At 33.3% G+C, this 25057-nt stretch overlaps 1 protein-coding gene across 2 annotated transcripts in view; it reads right to left on the bottom strand.

Moving 5' to 3' along the window:
• Positions 1-23013, bottom strand: part of LOC129804042 (protein yippee-like) — a 58838-nt gene extending 35825 nt beyond the window's left edge. The window contains exons 1-2 of one of the 2 annotated variants that reach the window (XM_055851051.1): positions 22734-23001; positions 22367-22656 (exon numbers count right to left, since the gene is read on the bottom strand). The gene's annotated coding sequence lies outside the window, so the exon portion shown is untranslated. Of the gene's footprint in view, positions 1-22366 lie in introns of both variants that reach the window. The other variant, XM_055851052.1, reaches the window with a different exon arrangement.
• Positions 23014-25057: the final 2044 nt, after the last annotated feature.

Here is a 25057-nt window from a genome sequence, read left to right as displayed (position 1 = left end):
GGGTTTTTATCCAGACAAAATTCTGTTTATTCATACACATAATGAAAAAAGTACTTTTATGATTCACGTTGCACAAAAAAGAATCTGAAAGCATATAACATTCTACTTACTGTTTCGAACAGGATTATCAAGTTAAAAAATGAATAGTTGAATGTGAATTTACAAAAAAGAGAATTATGTAAGGGAATATTAAAAAACTTCTAAATCATTTTGTACAAATGACGGAAACTTTATTATAAAAAAAAAATATTTTTGAATTGACAACAATAAAGTATGGAATATGTTACCCCCCCAGCCATTGTCTTTGCTTTCCTTGATATTGTTTAAAAGTATAAAAATATCTTTCAGTTCCTAAATATTAATAATATTTTCTAAGAAGTAAAATATTCCTCCAACTTGTTATTAGATTACCTAACTTATAAATAGTGATGTGTTTCGGAGAAAAGAGAATTTCGAACAAAGGAAATATATAATAAGAAGTTTAGATGAAGACAGAATATTTCATTACATTATGTATTGGTAAAATGGGTATTATTTAAAAATATATAACGACACATAGATAACCACTTTCTTCTTGCATCGTTCATAAGAAGAAATAATTTTCTCTGAAAGTTGTGATTCAGAGAAAACACTCATCTACTAATTCTATAAGAAATTTTCTTGAGAATCATATCTTTTTATACTTTTCGAACTTATAGATTAGTATAGTTTACGAAATATATAACAGGAACGGTTCTGTCTCCTAGAAAAATAAACATATTCTTTTTCTACGAAATTTTCCGTGTGGAAATTTCACAATTGAGAAACTATAAAAAAAATGTCTTATGCTTCCACCCACATAGAGTGCATTATGAGTTCTTTTTATATTATTTAGTGTTGCAACCGGAAGAACTCCCAACGTTTATTCGGGAGAGCATATTTTAGAGCTCAAAATGTTCTGGCCCGGTGACCTATTTAAGCTCAGAATAGATCCCAATCATAAAGTTGTAGACGATGGAGAACTCGGTGCATTTTCAATCTTTTCAGACACCCATTTATGCTGTATTCACCAGAGTTTAAATGAGAAAGTCCTTATGCTTAAACTCTCAATTGATTTTTATGCAAATTATCACAATAAAATGTAATACTATGTTTTAAGCCATATGCCAGCAATTTATCCTATTAAAAACACTATATTAGCCTTAACTTGGTTTATTTCTCTTAATAGCTTTAATGACACTTGAGCAACTTCTTTTTCTCACTCCATTTCCTATTCTGTCTACCCCGTTTGTTGCTCATGGAAAATTTGAAATTTCAGCCATGTGAAAGAAAGTAGGACAAAAACATCATGTAGAATGATGCAAATTGATTGAGATTGAATTAAATTACGACAGTATATTAATAGGAGGGACATGAATTTAGGAGTTAAATAAAATGAAGCTTTAAATTTTACTAAACTGGCAATGTAATACATCGAGCGCCAATGTAGGCAAAATATAGCTATAAAAATACTTTTATTCCGAATCTAGTTATATTGAATAGATTGACTTACTTTTTATTGCTTAAATCCCATAGAGAGAGAGAGAACAATTTGTTATATAATATATGTTATTCTTTCGATTCTTTGATACCTCGAAATATCCGTAGGGGAAGGCTTTGAGGCTTCGCATGCACTCTAGCTTCGAAAACTTTATTTTTTCCCGTATTCCTTTAATGAATACGACCTAATAGCAATATACAGTATCGGCCAAAAGTTTCTTGACAAAGCAATGTTTGAGATGTTATTTATGTATTTCAGAAAAAAATTTCATATCAAAAATAATTCTTTTTCAAAAGTTGAATATTTTCTTCGGCCAAAAGTTTCTTTACAAATTTAAAAAAAAGGCTCAAAATAGTCAAACACGTTGCAATCAACATCCTAAAACCAGTTATATTATGAAGTTATTTTAGTCAGTTTGCACAATTCTAAAGTTTTCAGTGGTCAATATATGCATATAAAAGTAAAGATAAATATTGTACTTTTTGTTAATTTATAATTTAGATTAAAATGGCGAGTTACAAGAAGTTAAAAGAAAGAAAAACGTCCAGAAATATTTCCGGTGTGAATCTGTGTCTTTATTTGTCTAATTTAATGGAAAATCACAACAGAATATACATAAAATCGTTAAAATTAAAAATCAAATTTGGATTATCTGAAAATACATTTTATAAATTGTATAGTAATTTGGTATAGAATGATTGTAAAAACAGTAAGAATATAGAGAGGAGGAATTAGTGGGGGGACCTTTAAAATTAGGCTTTTTTCTCTAATTTTTAAATGGAACTGAACTTTACCGTGATATTATTTGCCTTCATAAACCAATTGTGATGCTAAATTACACTGTTATAAGCCTCAATTCCTTTTAAAAAATAGAAGAAAAAGGTTAATTTCAAAGGTACCCCAATTCCAAAGTGCCCTACTTGCCCCTACCAGAAATAGATTTTATTTTCTCTTAATCCATCTACGGCTGCCGCCGACTTCACAACCAACCTAACTGGGCAAGACGGCAGAAAATCCTGGATCACTGGTCGTATAGGCCATTGTTATTTTTTACAACTCATAAACAATTTTCATAAACCTACATCCAGCTTTCCGTCCTTTTCAAATATGCATTTCATCCTTTCTAATTACATAACGTCACCTTTAAATACTTAATTCACTACGATTTATTAGTGCTTTGCATTGCCTTTATCTTTTGAATAGAGCTAAAAGGGACAGATAATCCTAACCGGCTTATGTAGGTGAGATTCTTAACGTGAGCTAACTCGGAGTGCATGCAAATTCGATTTGATGCTGAAGTAGGGAGACGCCATTCAGTTATCTTGAACCAAATTCGTGAAATTATACAAGTTTTGTATTTGAACCAAAATGTCAAGGATTTGGATGAACTGACAGAAAAGTGTTATATGGGTGAAATGTAGACCAGAATGTTCTCTATAATTTTCCCATAGAACATGATCTCATCGATTACTCAGAAGCCAAGATAAGCGAGGTTTTTTGTTTCTTAACTCGTTTTTTCATCCAGAGTGCCCCAAGTAGTCATTTGTTGAACTTCAACTATATGAAAGAATTGTTGTATTTTGTGGGACTTTCCATTTAAAACCCTATTTTAAGTGTCTTGGTGGAGTAGAGGCAGTTAAATTGGCATCTGAGTGATTTCAAAGCGTTATTATTGGAAAAATCATTTTTTTCACACTTAAACGGCAAAATCGGAGTGATAGCGTAGTCTGAGCGGAAAATGATGTATGGGCGAAATGTAGAGACAAATGTGTTCTACAATTGTGTCGAAGTAATCATCAAAATCGGTTTAGCGACAGTCGAGATAATTGAGGTTATGTGATATTGAAATTGGTTTTTCGACTGTGGCGCCCCTGGTGTTGGTCCCACGAAGTTCAAATATTCTAGAAAGTTGTAGCATTTGGTGAGATCTTTCGTTTAAGCCCTCACTCATCAAAATCGGTCACATAGAACCGGAGATATGATTTTTTGAATTTCGTGAACTTTGACCCCTCATATCTCCGGTTCTATTGAAACCACAGCGCGCATACGCACCATTTTGGAAACGCCCTAGACTGGACTACAACATACTAAAATTTCATTAACTTGCACAATGCCGTTTTTGAGAAAAGTGACTTTGAATTTCGATGAATTTTGACGCTATCACAGCGCCACCTGTGGTGACTTTTTGAACTTCCATCTGAAAGTGCTCATCGAGACGAAACCAAAAAGGTAAAATTTAGGTCGCTATGTTAATTAGAACCGGAGATAGAGGCCGGTCAATGTTCGAACTTTGACCCCTTATAGCTCGGGTCAGGGGTTATGGATCGACTTAAGGTTTTTTTTGTTTGATAGGTATAATCAACGGCTACAACATACTAAATTTTCAGCCCGATGCACAATGGAATTTTTGAGTTATTTAACTTTTAAGATTTAAAAATTTTCTTTTTAAAAAAAGCGCCCCTAGCGGTGGTTTTATGAACTTGCGATGTTAGAAGGGGAAGTGGCATTTCACGAGAGCTTTCCAAAAAGCCCTCACTTTTTAAATTCTGACAATTAGAACCGGAGTTATGGCCATTTTAAGAAATTTTTTTTGGACCCTTATAGCTGGGGTCAGGGGGGTCGGGGGACCTTAAGTTTGGTATTGATGGAAAGCTCTAAGGCCCAGCTATAACATACTAAAATTTGAGTCCGCTGAATGCCATAGGGGCGGAGCTATTGAGAAAACAAAAAAAGGGGGGTCTTCAAAATGGCGGAAGGAGGGGTGGGGGGTGGGGGGTCTATGCACCAAGTTGCAATTTTCACCCGATATATAACCTTTGCCGAAAACCGCAAGTCGATATCTTTTTTAGTTTAGGAGCTATTAAGCTCCAAAGAGCGGCCGGCCGGCCGGCCGGCCGGCCGGGAACGTAAATTAGCCACATATATATTCGTGATCAGGAAGTGCTGAAACACATTTTGGCCAAATTTGAGGTCGATCGGACGACATGAAATTTTGTTAGGATTATAGTAGGTGAGATTGTTAAGAATCTCACCTAATAACATCTTTTACTTTTCAGTATTTAGTTAAAAAAGGTTCAAAAGTGGATGAGGTAAAATTTTAAATACTTATCTAAATTCTAGGAATTTTAATGATGCTCTATAATTTACAAATTCAAAATTTTGACTATTTAAGATATTTTAAATTTCGATTTAAAAATTTAGTTTCAAAATCATTTTAAAAGAAAAAAATTAAAATAATTTAAGACTCCACCTTCAGAATATAACATACATATAATATTTTAAGAAATTTTTATTTCTCTATTTAAAATTTGTTTTTTTTGTGACATTTGATTCGCTTTAGCTTAAAGGTTACTAAATCTGACACTTTAAAATTATAAATCTTTGTCACTAGCCTTTCAATGTTGATTTATTGTTTTAGTAAAATTGTCTTAGAATTTGGGGAGCTGATTTAAAGAAATACACATATAAAATCATTTGAAGTATGTTATGAATTGTTGCAAGTAACAGATAAAAAAGTATTTAATCAAATGTTAATTAATAATAATTTTTAAATTTTGCGCGACAAACAATGTATCGACTTCTCAGAATATAAATCAAATAAGTCTTTCTTCTTTGAAAAATTCGGTTTTTTCGCTTCTTGGGTACTCCTTGATATCCCTTACCGTCTCTGGCAATATTATACCAGAAAGTTAAGTATTCCCAAACTTATGTGGATTTCAAATCTTAAAAATTCTATCCTCAGCATGCAAAATCTAATCTTGAAATCGCTCTTTTGTGGTTAGCCATTCGCGACTTATTCGTTTTATATTCTGATCCGACGATATTATAATATAACTTTTAAATAAGTTTTATATTATTCAAAAGAGTTTTAGAGTGTTAAAATTGTTGCTTTATGAATGTAAATTATAAATAATATGTAATTTACCAAGAAATATTATAACTTGTGGCACGTACCAATTTACAACAGTCTAAAGAGAAGTGATAAAATCCTAAAATCATACACAATGCACTTTTAAATACTTAATTCCAAACCTAAAATAATGAGTTTTATTATTTCATTCCTTCTGTTCGAACATTTATTTTTTTTACCCTTTTTTCTAACTCTAGTGCCCTCTCCCTGTGTCGACTATTCCGCGGAAAGATCCACGGCACTTTGGTTGAAGGGGTGACTGGAAAGTTGGAGAAGTTGCCCCCTAGTGGAAAATTTGAAAAATAAAGTCTTGAGAAAATTTGTCAAAAAAGAAGAAGGAGTGAAGAACAGCGTGTTCAGGAGAATTTTTGAGAATTGGTGAAAATAAATTTAGTTTGTTTAATAAAAAGTTTTTCTCTGGAGCGGTGGTCAGCATCTGGATCCTGTGGCGTTTATCCGGTCGTTCGCGACGGATTGTAATTGCTATTTTATCATTTTAAAGGTAACCAACAAGGGAAAGTGAGTCCATTTGACTTGCAGGAGTTTTCATAGGAGTGATATTTTATTTTAAGGTAATTCACGAGGAGGAAGAAGCCATAGCCAGGGCAGGGGTTCTAAACCTTCGTGTTTTATTTTAATTAAAGGTACGTCCTCCACACCCTGTATTTATACTAAGAACTTTAAATAAATTAAATGTTTATTGCAATAAAGGAAATCCTTATTTATTTGTTATTATTTATTTTAATGGTGGCCATAACTAAAGCAGTAAAATTAAGGAATGCTTTTACTCTTTGATATCATTCCAATTTTCTTTATCATAAATTCGTAAATTAAAAAAAAAAAACAAGAAATTTCACACAGTTAAACACATTTAACCCAAATTGATTTTTCGAAACTCTTAAATACAATAAAATTGATATTATATCACATATTTTTATAACATATATTTGCATTTTATTTTCAATTACGCTGGGATTATCGGAAAAGGATTATTCACTTTAGCGTTGTAATTCCCCCATCTGAGCTTAACTATATGAGATATTAATATGAAAATCGTCCCGTCATGGTACGAACTTAATTATTACGTGACACAAACACCCAACACCATACCCTTTCTATGATAAGAGGGAGCAAATCTCATCAGAAATGACAACGATGATGAGTGAAACTCGCCATAACAAAATAATTAACTTTAACATATCACATCCCAGACAACGAGGTTATTGATATCTGCCAGGAGGTGAATCACCTCCTCCATCCATTGCCAACCCTCGTCAATATGCCCATGGGTATAGGACGGTGAGTTTTCTACGCGTTTCGCATTCTATGCCATTTTCCATGACTATTTTTAGCTAATGTAGAACGATCAAACAAGAAAAGTGGTGGAACTTTCTAAATTACCACCTTAAGATTCCAATAGAAAGGGATGATAATAAAACAATTTAGTGCTTCTTGACATTTTTTTTGCTATTCAAATTGATGGGTTTTATTTTGTTTGTCTCTCAAATACTATTTTCATAATCGTTCCAACGAAGATAACTCTTCAGTGATAAACAAATTAAACGCTCAATATTTCTACCACTAAAAAGTCTTTGTGTTAAAATTTTACAACGCAAAAGGAAGCAATCGTCATAGTTTGTTTTGTACGAATAAACCTAGAATATGAAATACAAAATTGAGAAATGTGGGTTAATCAAGTTAAAATGGTCAACAATTCAGAACTACTTAACACTCATCTTAGCAGATTTGCACTCAATGTTTACTGTCTCACTTTTCTACTTCTTTACATTTACTTGTACGAAGCCGCAAAATAACTCTGTCACATTGCAGGAAATGGCGCGTTAAAGTGCGTAAAAAAAACCAATAAAGAAACTGCGCCAATATGTCAAGGTTTTAACATTATTAATAGCATTTATCGTGATTAAAATTTCAAATTAAATTTTTGATTGTCTCTATCGCTCATGAGTGTCTTATAGAAACCAAACGATAAGGGTGTCACTTATGTAAAACATCATACTAATTTTTTAAAATAAAATTTATGGTTTTGAAAATTTGATATCAGTTTATTGCAAATTTTTGTTAATTGTTAATTATTGTATTATTATTGTTTATTGATTTGGTCTTTAAATAAAAAATCTAAGACCGAAAAGGATTGAATAAATTATATGTTGCTGAAATGTAGGTTTGAAATATCCTTTATCGGTTTATCAAAATACATGACCTTATGAGTTACGTAGGAGTCGAGATAATTATGGTTGACTAAAGAATAAACTGAGCGAGTAGTAACCCAAACGAAATATAAATCACAATGTCAAAAAATTAATATGTCAAAAAATAATCAAAATCGTTTGAGGCCTGTACACATTGGGAGTAATTTTCGTCAAAAATTGCTTTTTTGACGAAAATTATTCGTCAAATAATTAGAGAGCCTTAAACAGGAATTGACATTTTTGGATGTTATGTGTTATCGAAAGTCTTTTGTGAATTTATCGTCCTAGCGTAGGGCCTATAAAGTTAAATCAATGAACAAATCCGGTGATCGCCGGATGGGAGGAGGTTCAGCCCAGAATAAAAATTTCTTTTCTTCCCAGAGCTTTCGATGCTCCAGGCACCTTCTTCAGCGGTCGAAAATGTTAGTCTTTTTCTGGGTCTTCGTTTCGATGGGGGGACAAGGATGATGTCTTTCCTTGGTACATAGATAACTAAGTTTAAACACTTTTAGATAACTTTACAGCAATTAACAAAAAACTTTCAACAATTTCTACAATAAATAATTTCTTTGGCTAAAACACTTTTCTTTCTTTCTTCTTTGGTGCTCTAATGTGGCTTTCTTTTTGTGGGAACTGGAGTTGCTAAACCCTAGCAAGTTGATCCTAGAAAGTTGTAATTATTTTTCATGGACTTTTTTTGTACTTTAGTAGATAATCAAATTCGGTCAAGGGGGTCAAGAGACTCCGGAAGCCACCAAGACTCAAAATATTTGACGTTATATGTTACAGAAATCGGTTTCTAAAATATTACAAAATTCTACTGTTGATTCTACCATTCTACGCAGTTTTTCAAATGCTGCAGACAGTTTACGAGTACTATTTAGTGAGACTTTGCATTTGTAACCGAGATCATCAAATAAAATCTTGATTCCTTTCCTTATGGCTCCGGCCAGGGGGGTTACATTAGCTCTGAAAAATGAGATCGATTTTAGCTTAAATTTTTCCCTGTTTTCGTACACATTTCACAAGATATCTCCAAAACTACGTAGGTTGCCAATTTGTCGTTTTCGGTTGCCTATTCAATATTAACTTGGCTTTTATTTTATATTTTTATTTTTTGCTAATTCATTCTACACTGACAGAAAACAGCTAATAAACCCAAAAGTTTTTTTCGGCTCGCAAGATACATATGGGAAACATAGGAAATGTCATGCCTCTGGCTCCGGCACACTTTTTAGCTCAAGAAAATTTCTTAAAGTCAAAATTCTTCTAGTTTTTTGCACTCTTCTTCTTCTTCTTCTTCTTTTAAACATCAAAACAAATTAAATTTAGTTTAATAAAAAGGGACACGAATTTTGACTTCATGAAATTATACCGAGCTGAAAGGTGTAGTGAAGACATTATATTTCCTGTTCTATCAAAACATAGGGACACTTTTCAACGGAAACATGACAGCCTGAGCTACTGAAAAATTTAATCAAGTTACGATAATAATTTTGAAAATAAAACGTTGAGTGTTTAAGGAATGGTAGCGTCATTAATGACAAATTTTTAAAACCAAAATGTTAATTAATTCAGACATATGGGTAACTCAATTTTTCGAATTTTGATCCCTCGCCTGTGACCCAAAAACAAACCCATTCTTTTGCTATAGGAGGACATTTTGTGCTCTAAAAATAGTCAGAATTTTTTTGAGATATCGGAGACCCACTGATCCTTAAAAGATTAAGCAGCATTAGAGGGTAGGTGGAGTCTTTCAGGCTTCGTACATATTCCGGCTTTGAGCACTTAACATTTTTCCCATATTCCTTCAATGAATCTGACTTATTTTTTTTAGGAAATATATGACTTAAGACTATTAAAATATATTGCCAGTAGGGTAAAGTGATATAAGTTGAGCATAGTGTTACAAGTTGGACAATTCGCCGGTACAAGTTGGACATGGCTTTTTTTTCTTGATAAATACAGTACAAAATTTGTTTTTAAGCACAAGGAACCAAATTATAAAACTTAAGCATTAAAAATATACAAATAAAAAAGAAGTACTAAATTTATAAAGAAAAAAAGCACTGTTCAACTTGTACCACTTTACCCTAGCTCTTATTCATTAAAAGAATATGGAAAAATATGTGTGAAGTTTTCGAAGCTAGAGTATAGGCATTGCATAAAAGACTTATCATAATTCTACAGAAGTGACACGATTTATGAAGTCATCCTCAATATCCTAAAATTTAGTACATATTGTTCTATAAATTTTAAACTTAAATCAACTGAACTTAGAGTAAATTTAATCTATATCATACAAATTTTCTCATTTCGCTTGAACTCTGCGTGATATAAATAATGAATAAAATTAACTATTTTATTGCACAGATATAAGTAGGGTGAGATTAAAAAAAGGTGCATTCACCCTATAATGAATTCAGTAGCAGTTCAGTAGCAGAAAATATACATCTTAAAATACCTATATATTACAACAAAATTAGTGAATTTGCATAATTAATCCTCATTTCGTATTTCACTTCACGTAAAACAGCGTGATACCAAAAATAAAATTAGTGACGCCTATTTATTATTACACAATTTTGATGTTTCTTGTGACGAAGACACGTGACAATTACGCCTCGTGCCACAAAGGACGTAATCACTTATAGAACATAATTTTCCAATCATCTTATAGTTATGTTTAAGGAAGATAAAATAAACGCAAAATGATGAACATTTTGAGTGGAAAAGCCGGAAAAGCTGACAAGTGGGTGGTCATCGTTTGAATTTCTTGTCAGTTCATCTTCATTTTACCACACGCAACTTCCGCAGGTCATCGATTGAATCGGTGGAATGATGCGTGTCGTTTTCATTTTGTATACGAAAATGAATTACGAGTTAAATGATTGGATGGAAGGTAAATCCACACCTTCTATTATTTCATCTCCTATTACGTCAAAAGACACTCTTTAAAGGTATATCGCCTCAGAGTTTGTAATATGAATGCACATTTCTAATAAGCAGGTTATTAAGTTTTACAGATAAGCCAGGTTAACTTAACTTTCTTATGAAAAATTATAAAATTTGAAATATAGATGAGTAGGGGAAAGTGACCATGCTTGATAATGTTCAACCTTGATAATAACTAATTTTTTCCTATGTTAATCAATAATTGTGACTCATGGCAATATATTTTAATAGCTAGTCCTAAGCCTCACATTTCCTGAAAAAATTAGGAGCGTAGCCCTTTTTTCCCAGTTTTGGGAAGCAAAAATCAAAAATAGACCCAAATCTGTAATTTCGATGGATGATATTTCATACGATTTTTCATAGTTAATATTATTTATCAAAAGAAATTTCAATTACAGGTCATTGAGGGTTCATCAAGGTTAATATTTCTGGAAAAATCTTTTTCCTAAGAAAGCCTTGTTGTGTAGGTGGTGGAAAATTAATAAATCCTGCCTGTGTCCATGTTTTAAAATAAGAAAGAGCCATGCTTGATAATTCACTATCATTATGTCAGATTCTTTCGTCCTCACACCTATTGCAATCATGCGATTTGATCGAATACTAGAATCTAGAAAGAAAAAAAACTTAAAGTCAATAAACCAAAAATAATCTGACTCAGTTATGCCGCAGTTGAGTATTTATGGAACAAATTTGCATTATTTTCACATAAGAATATTTTTTCAAGATTGCAAAAACCGATTACACAATGAAAGAATCACATCTCCCATAAGCTCCTACAGCTTATAACTGATTTTTGTGTATCTTTAACATAACCTCACTTTCATATTTTGTTTTTTTTTGTTTTTCAAAAGGAGTAAGTTCATGAAGATTGTGAAACATTTTGTGATTCAGTTCAAAGTAAGGTGAGTTAATTATTTTATTCATTTTAGCGATAAATACAATATAAAATATATTCTATTTATTTACGCAGAAGATCCAGAAGATGGTGAAAAACAAAGTGAGAAGCGAGAAACGCAACAGTTTGGATGAGACAGTCAATGCAGACTAATCTTCAGGAAATTTCCCAAAACAGAACGAAAACTAGGGACAGGACACTTCTGCAGCCTTTGGAATCCTGATCTTCCGGAAAGTCAGCAGTGGACTTTGAGTTCAATGGTTTCCGGAAGTGGTATCTTACTCAATGAAATCTTACGAAAATCTTACTCAATGAAAACCGCTTGAGATGCTCAACTGCTCCTGAGGGTTTCTCAAAATCTATACTGATGGTCCTGTTCATCCGATAAAGCTTTAATCCTGAGCCAAATCCCTAATTCTGCTACTGTGTAGATTGGATATCTTCAGGGAGTTGTGCGTGCCTCCAAAGAAATTTTTAGAGGATATCAGGCTTCACAAGGCAACGGTGGAACTTAGGTGGTCTTCCTCTTCACGTTCTTCACTCACTTATTAACTTAAAAATTCATAAAACATTGGAAAATAGAATTGTTTAGTAATATTATTCATCAGATGTTTTATTTTCGTTTATGTCAATTGATGTAACCTTCAACTTTCGTGTCCATATTTTAGAAGAATGGTTTCATTTTTGTTGTGAAAATACGTCAAAATACGTCTTCACGTGAAAATACGTCCTAGAAAAATTGCTTAAAAGTGATTCTTTATTATCTTATCCCATGTGCAAACAAATTAATCAGGTAGATTGGAGTTCTGTCTAAATATTAATGTGTCATTTTTTGTGTCCGGTGTAATATTTACAGCGGAAAATGGGCTTATATAGGTAGGGAAAATCTCTATACAGGTAGGCATCTGGTCCAACCTTTATAAAAATCGCCACTGTATTTTCATTTTCCTTCTGAGGAAATTAGAAGGATTTCCAGGAATTACTTCAGGTGGGATTATGAACCTTATAAGTAAAACATTTTTTTGTCATAGTGGAAAAAAACGCTGCGATTTATGTGGTAGTCAGAAAAAAAATCCAAAACTCGGACATCATTTTACAGTATCAAGCATGGTCACTTTCCCCTATACAGAATTAGTACTTGAAATTAGTTTTCTTCGGAACATAGTCAAGGCGTCTACACATTGGAAGCACTTTTCGTCAAAAATAGGTTTTTTGAAAGAATTTGTCTGCACTGCTGTAGGTGGAAATGTCAAAATTCTGTCAAAAATAAAATTTTTGACGAAAAGTACTTTCAATGTGTAAAGACCTTTAAGTAGTGAATATTAAAAAAAATTATTTCACTGATAAAAAAAATCAATTAAAAATATATTAAATCATTAAGAAATTTACCAAAATTGGCAAAAAAAATTTCCAAAAACTTATAACTGTCACAAACTGTAACAAACTCAAAAAGCTGTCACGTCATTCAATTTCTTTTAGTTTTTGCATGTTTTGAGATTAACTTAGGACGATAGAAATTCAAGAGTTAAAAATACTCTGAATGTGGGTATTTCTTAACCGATTTGGGCAAGATTTGGTTCCTTGTAAAGGTCTTGAAATCCTTAACAAGTCAGACTTAGTAAACTGTTATAAACCAGTTATACCAGTTTTAACCAATTATACAAGTGATAAACTCGACATAGAACAACTGAAGCACTGTGTCTTACAAGCTCTAAACAAAATTATATTTTAGTTTAGAATAAAATACTAAAGTTCTAAATCAACCTTCTCTTAGCTGTACCATTACCTCTACTGCTCTAGTAATTTAAATTTGTAAATTGGTAATATGATACTAATATGTAATAAAAATTTAGGTTCACTGTTATAAAGAATAGGACAAGTAATAAATTTGCAAATAACATTAATCTCTTTTCACAGTGCAATTTTTTATATAACCTTTTATACACTTAATGAAATTCCCTTTCATTATTTTCATCTGGCTGGTTCTATTTACATGATAAAAAGAAAAACAATATTACGAAAACATCATTTTTTCAAACACACGAAAGGGACAGAGCGAAAGAGATATATCTCTAAGGGGGTCATTTCCATTTGCGAGGCATAATTGAAAGGCACACGCATACACGTTAAAGACATGTTTTTTTTCATTCTCAATCTTGAAAAAAAAATTAATAATACACAAGTTTTGATACAGTACACAAAGAAATTCAATGGAGTTGCTTTGGGGAGAATGAGACAACTATAGTGCTTCCTGAGAATGATATCTCATGCTTATTCGCACAATTCTTGCACAAACACATTCAAGAAAGCCCACGAGATGTAAAACAGCTGACTCGCTGCTAGAAAACATTCATTTGACCCCGCTCTCAGTGAACTCTCTCTCTCTCTCTTACTCTCTTTATGTCAAATTATTTCTCAGAATTTATCCATTCTCTCATTTTTTTGTCTACCTCTATTGCTTTGCTTGCTATGTTGCCATACATTCAGTACGTACAGGTAGGATACGGATCCTTATTGTGTGTTGCGCACTTTGTAAACGACATAGGTAGGTATATGTAGCATTAGAAATTTATGTAGAGTATGTAGCTACATTGGAACAAGCCATAATACCTCTTGCCATTTTGCAAAATCTGTCGCGTGCATTTCTCTACAAATGTCATGATGAACTGTCCTACATTTCCTTAAATACAATATATCAATTTGACGACGAAAATTGAAAAACAAAAACAAATATATAATGTCATGGGGTCAGATGAGATTCTTTCTGTGCCCTTTTGTTCCTTTTTATGTATACACATCAGAAATTGAGTGGGAAGAGATTGAATACAAAAATAAAAACATTACACGAAAATGACCAATTAACTTGTTCATTGCCCTCCTACGCCTGTTCTTCAACAAAATCTTGCCTTCCTGAAAGTATATATGATATACTTATATAGAAGTACGTATTTATCGATTTATTCAAGATATGGAATATTCATCGACCTTTTTGTACACTCAGATATTTCTTTACACATGGGGTTATTTAAAATACTGTAAAAGTGAGTTTGTTGAAAACTCGACAACAATCCCTATACCGGTTAGTTTTTTTTCACTAGCTTCTAACTTTTTAATATCAGTAATGAATTATGAATTTATAATACTCCAAAGATGTCGTGTAGTACTAACAAATACGTCGCAAAATGTTAAGAAATCTTATCAGTTTATATCAGAAGTTCTACTGTCAACGCCCTCTCAACAGAACTAACAGTAGTGAATTAACTGTAGTGTACTTGGTGTACTTGGTACTCGATACTTAGCTTGGAATTGCAAATTCTAAAATATTTTTGACTACTTTATTCCTTATATGAAAAAGAAGTATTGTGAATCTCATGCAACTACAGCGCTATTAAGAAGTAAGTGATGTTATGCTAAAGTTTTATATCAGACAAAACTAACCTAAATTATGAGTCACCGATAGCATAATGCAAATCTAGGACGCCTTATCATTGAGGACGTCGAATTAAAGGGATCTTGAGCATGAGAAGTTCAAATACCGAAGTGCTGAGGCAGGTCAATGTCAGCAATTGGTTGTAAAAATGCTAATAATGGTGTTAAGATTACCAGCTCATACCAAATTGTCATCAGTCTGGCAAACTCAGAAATTAATAATGAACCGAAAATCCTGATCTAAATTAAATTATGGTTTCAAAACTCTAATTCAGAACAGTGTAGTATATCGCTTTAGTTTCCTTAACCAAGGGGTTATTCATATGCAAATAGAGTGGCTTGAGTTCCCGGCTTCCCTGAAAAAATGTATGGGTTCCCTGAGTTCCCCGCGAGTTCCCTGAAAAAAATACATGAGTTCCCTGGGTTTCCTGAGAAAATACATGGGTTCCCCGGGTTCCCTGAAAAAATGTATGGGTTCCCCGGGTTCCCTGAAAAAATACATGAGTTCCCTAAAAAATATGAGTTCCCCGGGTTCCCTAAAAAGAATACATGGGTTCGACGGGTTCCCTGAAAAAAATGTATGAGTTCCCCGAGTTCCCCGTGAGTTCCCCGGGTTCCCCGTGGGTTCCGTGGCCAGATTGGCTCGAGTTATCCGAAATGAGTTACCCCTTGTTCTTAACAACAGTACTCTGTTAGAAGATAGCTATCGAAAACATCCATATTCTCACACTGGGTTTAGAGCGCCTTTATGCTAAAATACGATAAAGTGTTCTTCAGTCGGCCTGTTCCTCAACTCGGTCAATATAGGATTATTTATTCAGTTTACTTAATAGTGAAAATTTTATAGAAATTGACTACAAAACGTTAAAAAATGATAAAATAATTCCACCGGCCGCGTTGACGAACTGGTCGACTTGAGCTTACTTTACCTTAAATACAAATAAGGAATTACCTATGAAAAAAATTAACCCTATACTTCGGGAGGATTTTGCAAAAAAAATAAAAGGGTAGTATAGAAAAAACTAAGAATATTTGTGAAGTTTGGAGTCAAACAAAAATACCGATGTTGACAATGTAAGAACTAATGTATTTTCTAAAAGGTCCATAATGGACGCTAATAAAGAATTATATATACTTCGGGAGGGAAAGTTCTAAAAAGTAACTTGATAGTACGCTCTGCCGAGAGTGAGATTAGTTCAAACACGAAACTGGCAAGAATACAACAAGGCCAGAGACAGCAACCCTATACGGAGTTTTCTTAACTGCATACTCCGGGAGAGAACATCATAAAAAACTAATTAAAATGCTCTTCCATAATTGATTTGCATCCCAAATGCCAAATTGGCAGCGATGTTGCAAAAATGGGGCAATTAATTGGAAAGCTTTCTTAGAAGCACAGTGCCATCATGTTTGAGCCTGAGATGAAACTATTCCGTAGGAGACGTCGCCTCCGAAATTTGTCAAGGTTATTTTGGAAGTCTCTTTCGGAAGCCTTCTGTCCCTTAGTTCTAAAACATAATGACTGCATCATTATAAACAATGAGAAATCTTATGTTTTTTGCCCATTTTCCCAATGTAATCCACAATCTTTTGTATGTCATATCTTATGGCCTCTACACATTGGAAGCAATTTTTGTCAAAAATTGCTTTTTGAAGGAAATTCCCTGCAGCGTTGTAGGGGGAAACGTCAAATTTCTGTCAAAAACGCAATTTTTGACGAAAATTGCTCCCAATGTGTAGACACCTTTATAGTAGCATAACACTTTTACTATGTTGCTGTTATATCAATTCTGAAGTGTTTTAATTTATATCTATAACAAAGAATCTTCCATCAGAGACTTTGCAGTAAAACTACCATATTTCAGGCAATTTAATAATAAGAAATAACTTGATTATCCTGTAAGAGAAACATAAAAATTGTTTACCAGTATTACAAAGGTTTAGCCGGTTTAGCTGCCAGCTGCCATACAATTATTTTTCAGTTTGGATATATCCTGTTATTCTTTTCGTTGAACATAAATTGTACTTTAAGTGTAACTAGCTCAGAAGAAATTATGTGCAAAGTAGAACTATGCGAATAGGAAGTTTTCATTGAAATAGAACATCGACTATAACGAAATATTTTTTGCCGCTATGCTCAATTCCGAAACAACATTTTAATCGTGAACGAAAGCAGCCACACCTGAGCTAAGCTTTACCTTGTCTATTTCCACGTGAAGATGTTTCCTCAAATCCACTTTATTTACGTTTGCAGTAAAAGAGCGAAAAGAAAAACTTTGGCAGAAAATCCTCATATTATTCAGAACGTATGTTGCAAGAAAACCACATTTCAAGATGAGAAGCAATTTTGCCTAAGTGTGTGTTATGTTTCGCCGAAAAAGATGTTTTTACTGGGATTGAAGCCAAAAGCGTCATACATTTTTAGACTTGATACCCCCTTCCCCATGCCTACTTGGTGTGAAGCGGGAAAATTATTTTCCTCGAGATGTTTTTGTTTTCGAACCTTTTCTATCCCTCTCATACACCAAACAACGCATCACATTCGTGTGAGAACCCACCATTTTATTAAGAAATCTCTTCCTTCTAGCATCGATCATTTAATGATTATATAAAAAAAAACAATCTCACGAACACTGCCATAAGTACTATATGCTAAGCAAAACAATTGAATTGCATAACGCAGAAAAGTACTGAATTCAAAGTAGGTGTAATTGTCATTTTTCTTTGAATTCCTCATACTGCCTTTTTTTTACTTTGACTCCCATACATGGATTGTTAGATAAAGAGATAGGGAAAATTGCAATGTAGTAATATGAAGAGAACCATTATATTTGCCTTCTCACTGTATTAAATATTACATACTTCCTCTATAAACATTCATTTGAATTCATGCTTTTCAACTAAACAAATACATGGTAGTTGTCAGAGTTAAGCTAAACCAAATTATCCCTACTTGACATTATTGTTATGCAATCAAAGAATTGTTCCAACATTTTCTTCTGCAAGTGCCAAGACCCTTTTGTTTTGGCATTAAGGATGACGTAAAATTTGGCTCTAATTTTTATAATATCTCATAATTTAAATTCAAATTACAGAACAAAACAACTACAGAAATTTGTCCCTCTGAACTATACATGAAATATTTAAGAACTTCTTTCCATGATAAGATATACAAATTTTATAAACAATGCACATCATTGTTATAGTTAATTCCCCATATGCATGTTGTATCCTAATCTAAACCAATATCAATGCTTTGATAACCTAAATACACTTTGTATGTTTCCATGGTTTGGCATAGAAAGTTGAATAACAAACAACATCAAACGATAATTCATGATATTTTAACAAGTCAAACAAATTGCTAACACTAACCTAATTTGCTTGGTGACTGGGTGACACAGACCTTCATCTTACAGCAAAAGATTATCTTTCATAATTCATAAAACTGAAAAAATTGTCATTGTCTTCTAGTCAAGTATATATTTTACATATAATATTAACTTTTAACGCCAAATATGTCAAATTGTCTGTGAGACATAACCAAAAAAAGCAAATACGAAATGGCTTTTCCAGTTAAGTCAGTGGCCGTAAGCTTAAAGCTTAAAGCCAAAATAGACACAGGGATCAGCTTAGGGATCAGCCCGAAAAATGAGGATTGGTGTCGATACGTTCAGGAATCAGCCTAAAATTTGGAGGATCAGGCTGATCTTCTAAATTCATTAGGTCTATTGAAATTAAGGGGATTAGGCGACATCAGCGCCAATGCTGAAAATAAAAAGCTTCACATTGGGTATTTTGGGTGCTTTTCGAAATGTCAATTGGGTGAAAAAACATGGAGAGTAATGGTTGGCTATATGGACCCGAGTGAGTCCGACAGCCTTACATAAAATAGAAGAAGAAGAAAAAGAGAGTAATGGTACGCATTGTCGCAAAATCTTAAAATGCATTAAGATTGGAGTAATGGGAAGAACAGAGTGAATCTATCTGTACGAAAAATCCATTGATATTGCACTTAAGAAGTCTTTACGCTTTAAACGCTAATCCTTGATCCAAAATCCTCAGTGTATGATAGTTTGGGGTGATTTTTTACCGCCAAATTTTTCAAGCTGAGTATTCTCCAGGATCAGCCTGTGTCTATTTTCGGCATAAGATGGGAACCCATTATACTGAACTATTTACCAGCATGTCCATTTTTTAATATTACTGACATAAGTTCTTTACTGTTCTAGTCTGTGTGACTGAAATATATTTATAATTAACCTGTCTATCTGAACATGTTATTAACATTTAAATTTGAAATCCAAGTTCCGAAAATAAAAGGGCAAAGCCTTTAGTTCACGAAGAACATTTCTCATTAGCGTTAAGCCTAAAATAGACACAAGGATCGGCGACATCAGCGCCAGTGCTGAAAATAAAAAGCTTCACTTTTGGGTTTTTGGGTGATTTTCGAAATGTCAATTGGGTGAAAAACATGCAGAATAATGAGGAGAAGCATTAAAATTGGAGTTATGGAAGGTCAGAGTGCTCCTTTCTGTACGAAAATCCCATTGATATTGCACTTAAGACGTCTTTCAGCAATCAAAGTCTGCACATTTAATAGAAATTTACGAAAAATGCTAATCCTTGATCCAAAATCCTCAGTGTATGATAGTTTGGGCTGATCCTTTACCGCCAATTTTTTCGAGCTGAGTATTCTCGAGGATCAGCCTGTGTCTATTTTCGGCATTAAGGGGACCCAAGAACCATCATTTCTCCTTCTAATGCCAAAAATAGGCACAGGCTGATCCTGGAGAATACTCAGCTCGAAAAATTTGGCGGTAAAGGACCAACCCAAACTATCATACGTTGAGGATTTAGGATTAAGGATTAGCGTTTACAGCGTAAATTTCTATTAAATCTCCACACTTTGATTGCTGAAACACTTCTTAAGTGCATTATCAATGGATTTTTCGTACAGGAAGGAGCACTCTGACCTTCTCATTACTCCAATCTTATTGCAACATTGCGAACTATTAGGGAAAAGTGCTCTCCCTTCTAACGTTCATGCCTTCGAATAATGAGAATTTCTTTTGTTGTTCGTAAGAGATTTACACTAAATTGCCACGAAATTATCAAGAACTGATGGTAAGCCAACTAATAATGGAAATGTGAAAATCTCCTAGTAAAGCCAAAAGAAAATTCACATTATTCGAAGGCATGAACGTTCGAAAGGAGAGTAGTTTCCCATAACTCTCTCTCTCTCTCTTCTTTTTATATTTTTGGCTGTCAGACTCAATCATGTTTTTTCATCCAATTGACATTTCGAAAAGTATCCAAAAACACCCAAAGTGAAGCTTTTTATTTTCAGCATTGGCGCTGATGTCGCATTTAAAGAGGATGATAACACTGGTTTTGGAATCATTCACTAGTCGAATTAAAAACTGATATGACCAGAAAAATCTGCACTGGCCGGTTTTAAATCCGGTATTTTACAGAGGCTAAAACTTAATTTAATCTGGTTCCAAATTCCAATTTTAAAATAACAAGCATTTGCTGTATTTTTTTTAATATAATAATTTGTAATAATAATTAGTAATGATGTTTATAGTGAATCGCTTTTCCGTGTACCTGTAATAGTCCTGGCGTCAGTTACATTTTTAAAAAGTTTCTAAACATTATTCGCATTTCCAAGATATTTCGTTAAAGTGAATGTTCTCTAATGTTTTGCTATTCTTTCCCATTCTGACTTTTTCAGAGCGTATGTATATTCAGAAAGACTCGATTCGTTCTGTTAATTATTCATGGTAGGATCCAGTTTCATTTGAAAATAGGAGAAAAATCCCCAATTTCAAAGCTGCTCCAATTCCGAGGGGCCCCACTTCCCTTTATAAATATCTTGATTCCTGATTTACACCACAAGTTGTCCTGTTCTTTGATAGCTTGTATTTCTTTTAAAACAAATAAATATCGGATCGTTCTGATATTTTTTTAGCTGTATTAATGTTTACGACTCCGACTATTGCTTTATATGGCTCTGTGAATGTGTATCGATCTTTATGTAATCTGTGCTATAAACCAATTTGAGTTTTGTCCATTAACTGATTCAAATTTGAAATTTATAAGAATTTGCATTTGTACCTATCTTCAGAGCATTGCTATCAGACGTCAAATAGCATATGCAATTCCTCATGGATTGTTAGTTGTTCTTTAAATGTGATACAAAAAGGATCATTTTTGACTCCTTCGAGCCGAATAAGTTTTTTTTCACCTACAGGCCAACCAGGAACTTGTGAATGCAAGGTACAGCAGCCGTGGCTCTACGAAAACTTACAGGGTCGACACTTTTCGCAAAGGTAAGCGTATCCTTCAATTAACATTCACGAGTATGTTGTATATTAATTATTTTAATTATTTTGATAAAACATACGTATTATTGGATACTTTTGTTCATTTCTGTCAAATTCTCAACATGAATATCGACCCCTCTTGTGACATTGTGTACATGTATATCAATTTAGAGAGAGAGAGTCAATCTAAAAAGCTAAAATTGAGATGAATTAATTTAAATAAAAAGAAAATAACAGCAAATTGAGTCAATTGGATGGAAAATTGTATGTGAATTTCACTTTGAGACGCCACCAAAATGAGAGTTCATGGGGAGTGAGATGACGGAGGATCCTTTAATTTTTTCAGATAGAACATTATTTGTTTACATCTCAATGTGACATCTGTCTTTCTCCCTTCACTACATGACCTTTCTCTCTCACTCAAATTTATTATTAGTATACAGAAAACTTTGAGACATGTTTTGTTATTGTAGTGTTTGCTTTGGAAATGCAATGATATTTCTATGCGGGAGATAAAGCGCTATCGGGTTTATTTATAAAATAAAAATCCACACGATTTTATCTTATCGCTGTTTTCTTGTTTTTTTTTTTTGTTATTCATTTGCTTTCTCTCTTTCACCAAACTTTTCACTCAATGCCATAATTCTGTTTGGTGTATTGTATGGGATAGGATATGTTGTGTGGGAGGTTGTATGTTGATTCAGGGTATGAGAAATGATGTCAAAACTGTGCCTTTCTGCAGATCCTTCGGTCATACAGGACGACGAAATCGAATAGGACATGTTGTCTCAGTCTTTTTCATGGATTTTCCGATTAATCCATTTCATTCTTACATATTGTGTGTACTTTCTGCTCCAATTTCTTCGTCTCCATCGCAGTGTTGATATTTGCGTTCTTTCAACGCAAATGTATATGGGTGAAAATTTTCTGCGCACAATTTTTTTTCTTTTCCTAGCCACTATCAGAAAACTTTCTAGGTTACAAGGGAATTGATAATGTGGTGGACACATAGGGTAATCTATCAATCTTTGGAATTGGACTTAGAGAACTTAGAGTAAGGATGAGGCAATACCTGCTTAAATGTTAATTGATCGAAAGGTAAAAAACCAGTAAACTCACCTTCATTGACGACAATCCAAAAGTTATTAGTTAACTCGGGAAATGCTGTCTGAAATATTCAGTAAGTTGAGCAATTGTTGATCAAACTTAGTGACCTGGAGGACACACACAAACAGAATTGCAGATTATCTCTCTGCAAACACAACTACAATGTCTCTCTGGACAAAATCGAAGCAAACTGGATTTTGACGTCTTAAATTGCTTATATGTCCCAAACACTTGCAAATATCGCACAGGAAAATCCCAAAAAAAGTCAGCCTAGCACGATTTTATAGGTATGCCTAGAAGACCTAGAACATTTAACTGTACACTTTGGATCACCTGACCTCTATTTGATGACAAAAAGGGATCTAGGCTATCAACCTACGTTTAGCAAAACACCCGTTCAACCTGGCACAAAAGTGAAATTGAACGTCAAAATTTTCTCGTAACGCTTTGAAAAGTATTTCCAAGCTGACGAACAATTTTCGCGTTTTGTCACTTGATGCAAAAATAGTGTCCCATTCGAAATGCACACGAACCACCTGCAGGGAGCAATTTCGATGGAAAAGAACCAATTGAACGTTTTCCACGGAGAAATTTCTCTCTTCTAGACCCAAATGTCGACTTTGATGTGAAACTACCAAAGGAATACAACAAAATAAGCCAGATAAAATATATTAAAGAGAGCAATATACATGACTATTTGTTTAATATACCAATTGTCTCTGTCACACATTCACCCACTTGCTGCATCAAAGACAGAGATGGAAATAGGTGGAGTTTTACAGTTTTCACTGTAAACTAGATCCATCTCACTCTTTTCGAGCAATTTGTTTTTTAGTTAGAAAGAGTCAACTATATGTGTTCGTTTAATCGAGAAAACGTCCTGTCTCTGTCATTCTCTAGGAAAATTCCTCTTTTGTCTCATTCTTTAGACGTAACACGACCATCTCTATCCATCTCGCTCTCGCATGTGAAACAGAAAATCCTGGAGCCTTTATAGATATATTTCATATTTTGTTTTTTTTTTTTTTTTTTGAGAAATTAAAATCATGGCAAAATCAATTATTAAACATATTTATTTATTATTCAATAAAATATTTTTACATTAAAATAATACGAAAAAATCGTTATTTTTTCTCACACCTCTGATATACAATAATATATATCTCATCTCTTAAGAATATTCCTTTTGACATTTTCTCTTCTCTTGTTTTCAACTTCCTACATTTATTTTTGCTTCATCCTAAAACTAAAAAAAAAAGATTTTCTCAAATATATTTTCTTTTCTGAGAATTTTTAATCTGGTAATATGTTCTTTACAATTCTCATTCAAGTATCATATTTCTATCGATGGTGCTTCTTATTATATTTTCTCACAATTATTATTATTCTGATATCCTAACACTGTAATTCTTATCTTTTAAAAATCAATTAGGTCTGTAATTACTCTAGCTTTCTAAACTTTAAGATAAGTTTTATATATATATACTTTTTTTTATTTCTGTAGTCATATACAATGTTTTTTTTCTCATTTCACGCAGTTTATTCTTAAGCGAAGAAACGACTATATACAACCACTATTCAGTTCATTAAATATTATCAGTTATCTTGAGAAATGTTAATCCTGTAACGTAGTTTCAGTAAACTCTTCAGTGAGTTGTGTGTGATGCAGAGGGCAAATTATTGAAATCGTACTCGTACCCGTCAGTTCTTTAGGGGCCGAGAGAAATCCACTCGCACACCCGACAGCAGAGGTGTGCAAGAACCGTTGAAACCGAATAAACGTCAAAATAAGTTTGCTCAGGTAGCGTTTTGACCATTGACGAACAAGCTTTATTTGACATTTTTTCGGTTTCAAACGGTTCTTGCACACCTCTTCCCGACAGATTCAAATCCTTTTGTAATTACTTCTTTATAAAATGAAGTACATGCTGTACGTAGGGCAGACTGGGGCAAAAAGTCACAAATCGAAAAATTCAAAATTCAATACCTTCCAAGGTGAAAAAGATAGCGGCTCAATTTTTTTTCTATAGATAGCCTCCATAGACCTTTTTCAATGTCGTAAGTTTCTTAGAATTCGAACAGGGAATTTAGAAAATAAAAAATATCGAAATTTTTAACCCTATTTTTGAAATATTTTCCTTGCAGAAGATAACAATTATTATCTACTTATTTTCCAAAATTGATGCACTAGTGAATATTTTCCAAATAATTTCCATTTTCTGAATACGAATCCGCTATCTATTTTAGAATTTCACAGAAGTTCTTTTCTCCAGAAATCCTTTTATTAAAAATGGCCACTTGGGGTAAAAAGTAACAAAAGGTATAGAGCAAAAAGTAAAAAAAGCAGTTTCTGATGTCTCACGGCGAAAAGAAACGTCATTAGCAAGTCTCGCCGCTTGTTGTTTGCATTGGTCAAACGATTTGCAGTCTTCTGTGTGTTTTTTTTTTCTAAAATAGCTTGAAAAGCCCTTTTCTCGTTTTCTCACTTTTCTCGCAGAGAAAACGGTGTATTACAAAGGTGTCGATGAATAAATTTTCTATGAAAATATGTCCTCTAGGTATTTTTTCAAATTTACGGAAGCCTGTAATGAAGCGAATCAAAATATGATAATACCCAATGTCTGGTACTAGTTGCCCCAGCATTTTTGAGAATACAGTAGACTCCCACTCAATCGGTTTTTTTTCAATCGGGCGCAAATTTTG

This window comes from Phlebotomus papatasi, chromosome 2 (assembly GCF_024763615.1).
Source record: "Phlebotomus papatasi isolate M1 chromosome 2, Ppap_2.1, whole genome shotgun sequence".
Taxonomy (NCBI): domain Eukaryota; kingdom Metazoa; phylum Arthropoda; class Insecta; order Diptera; family Psychodidae; genus Phlebotomus; species Phlebotomus papatasi.
The sequence above is the reverse complement of the archived record's forward strand: the minus strand, read 5'-3'. Positions and strand labels throughout refer to the sequence as shown.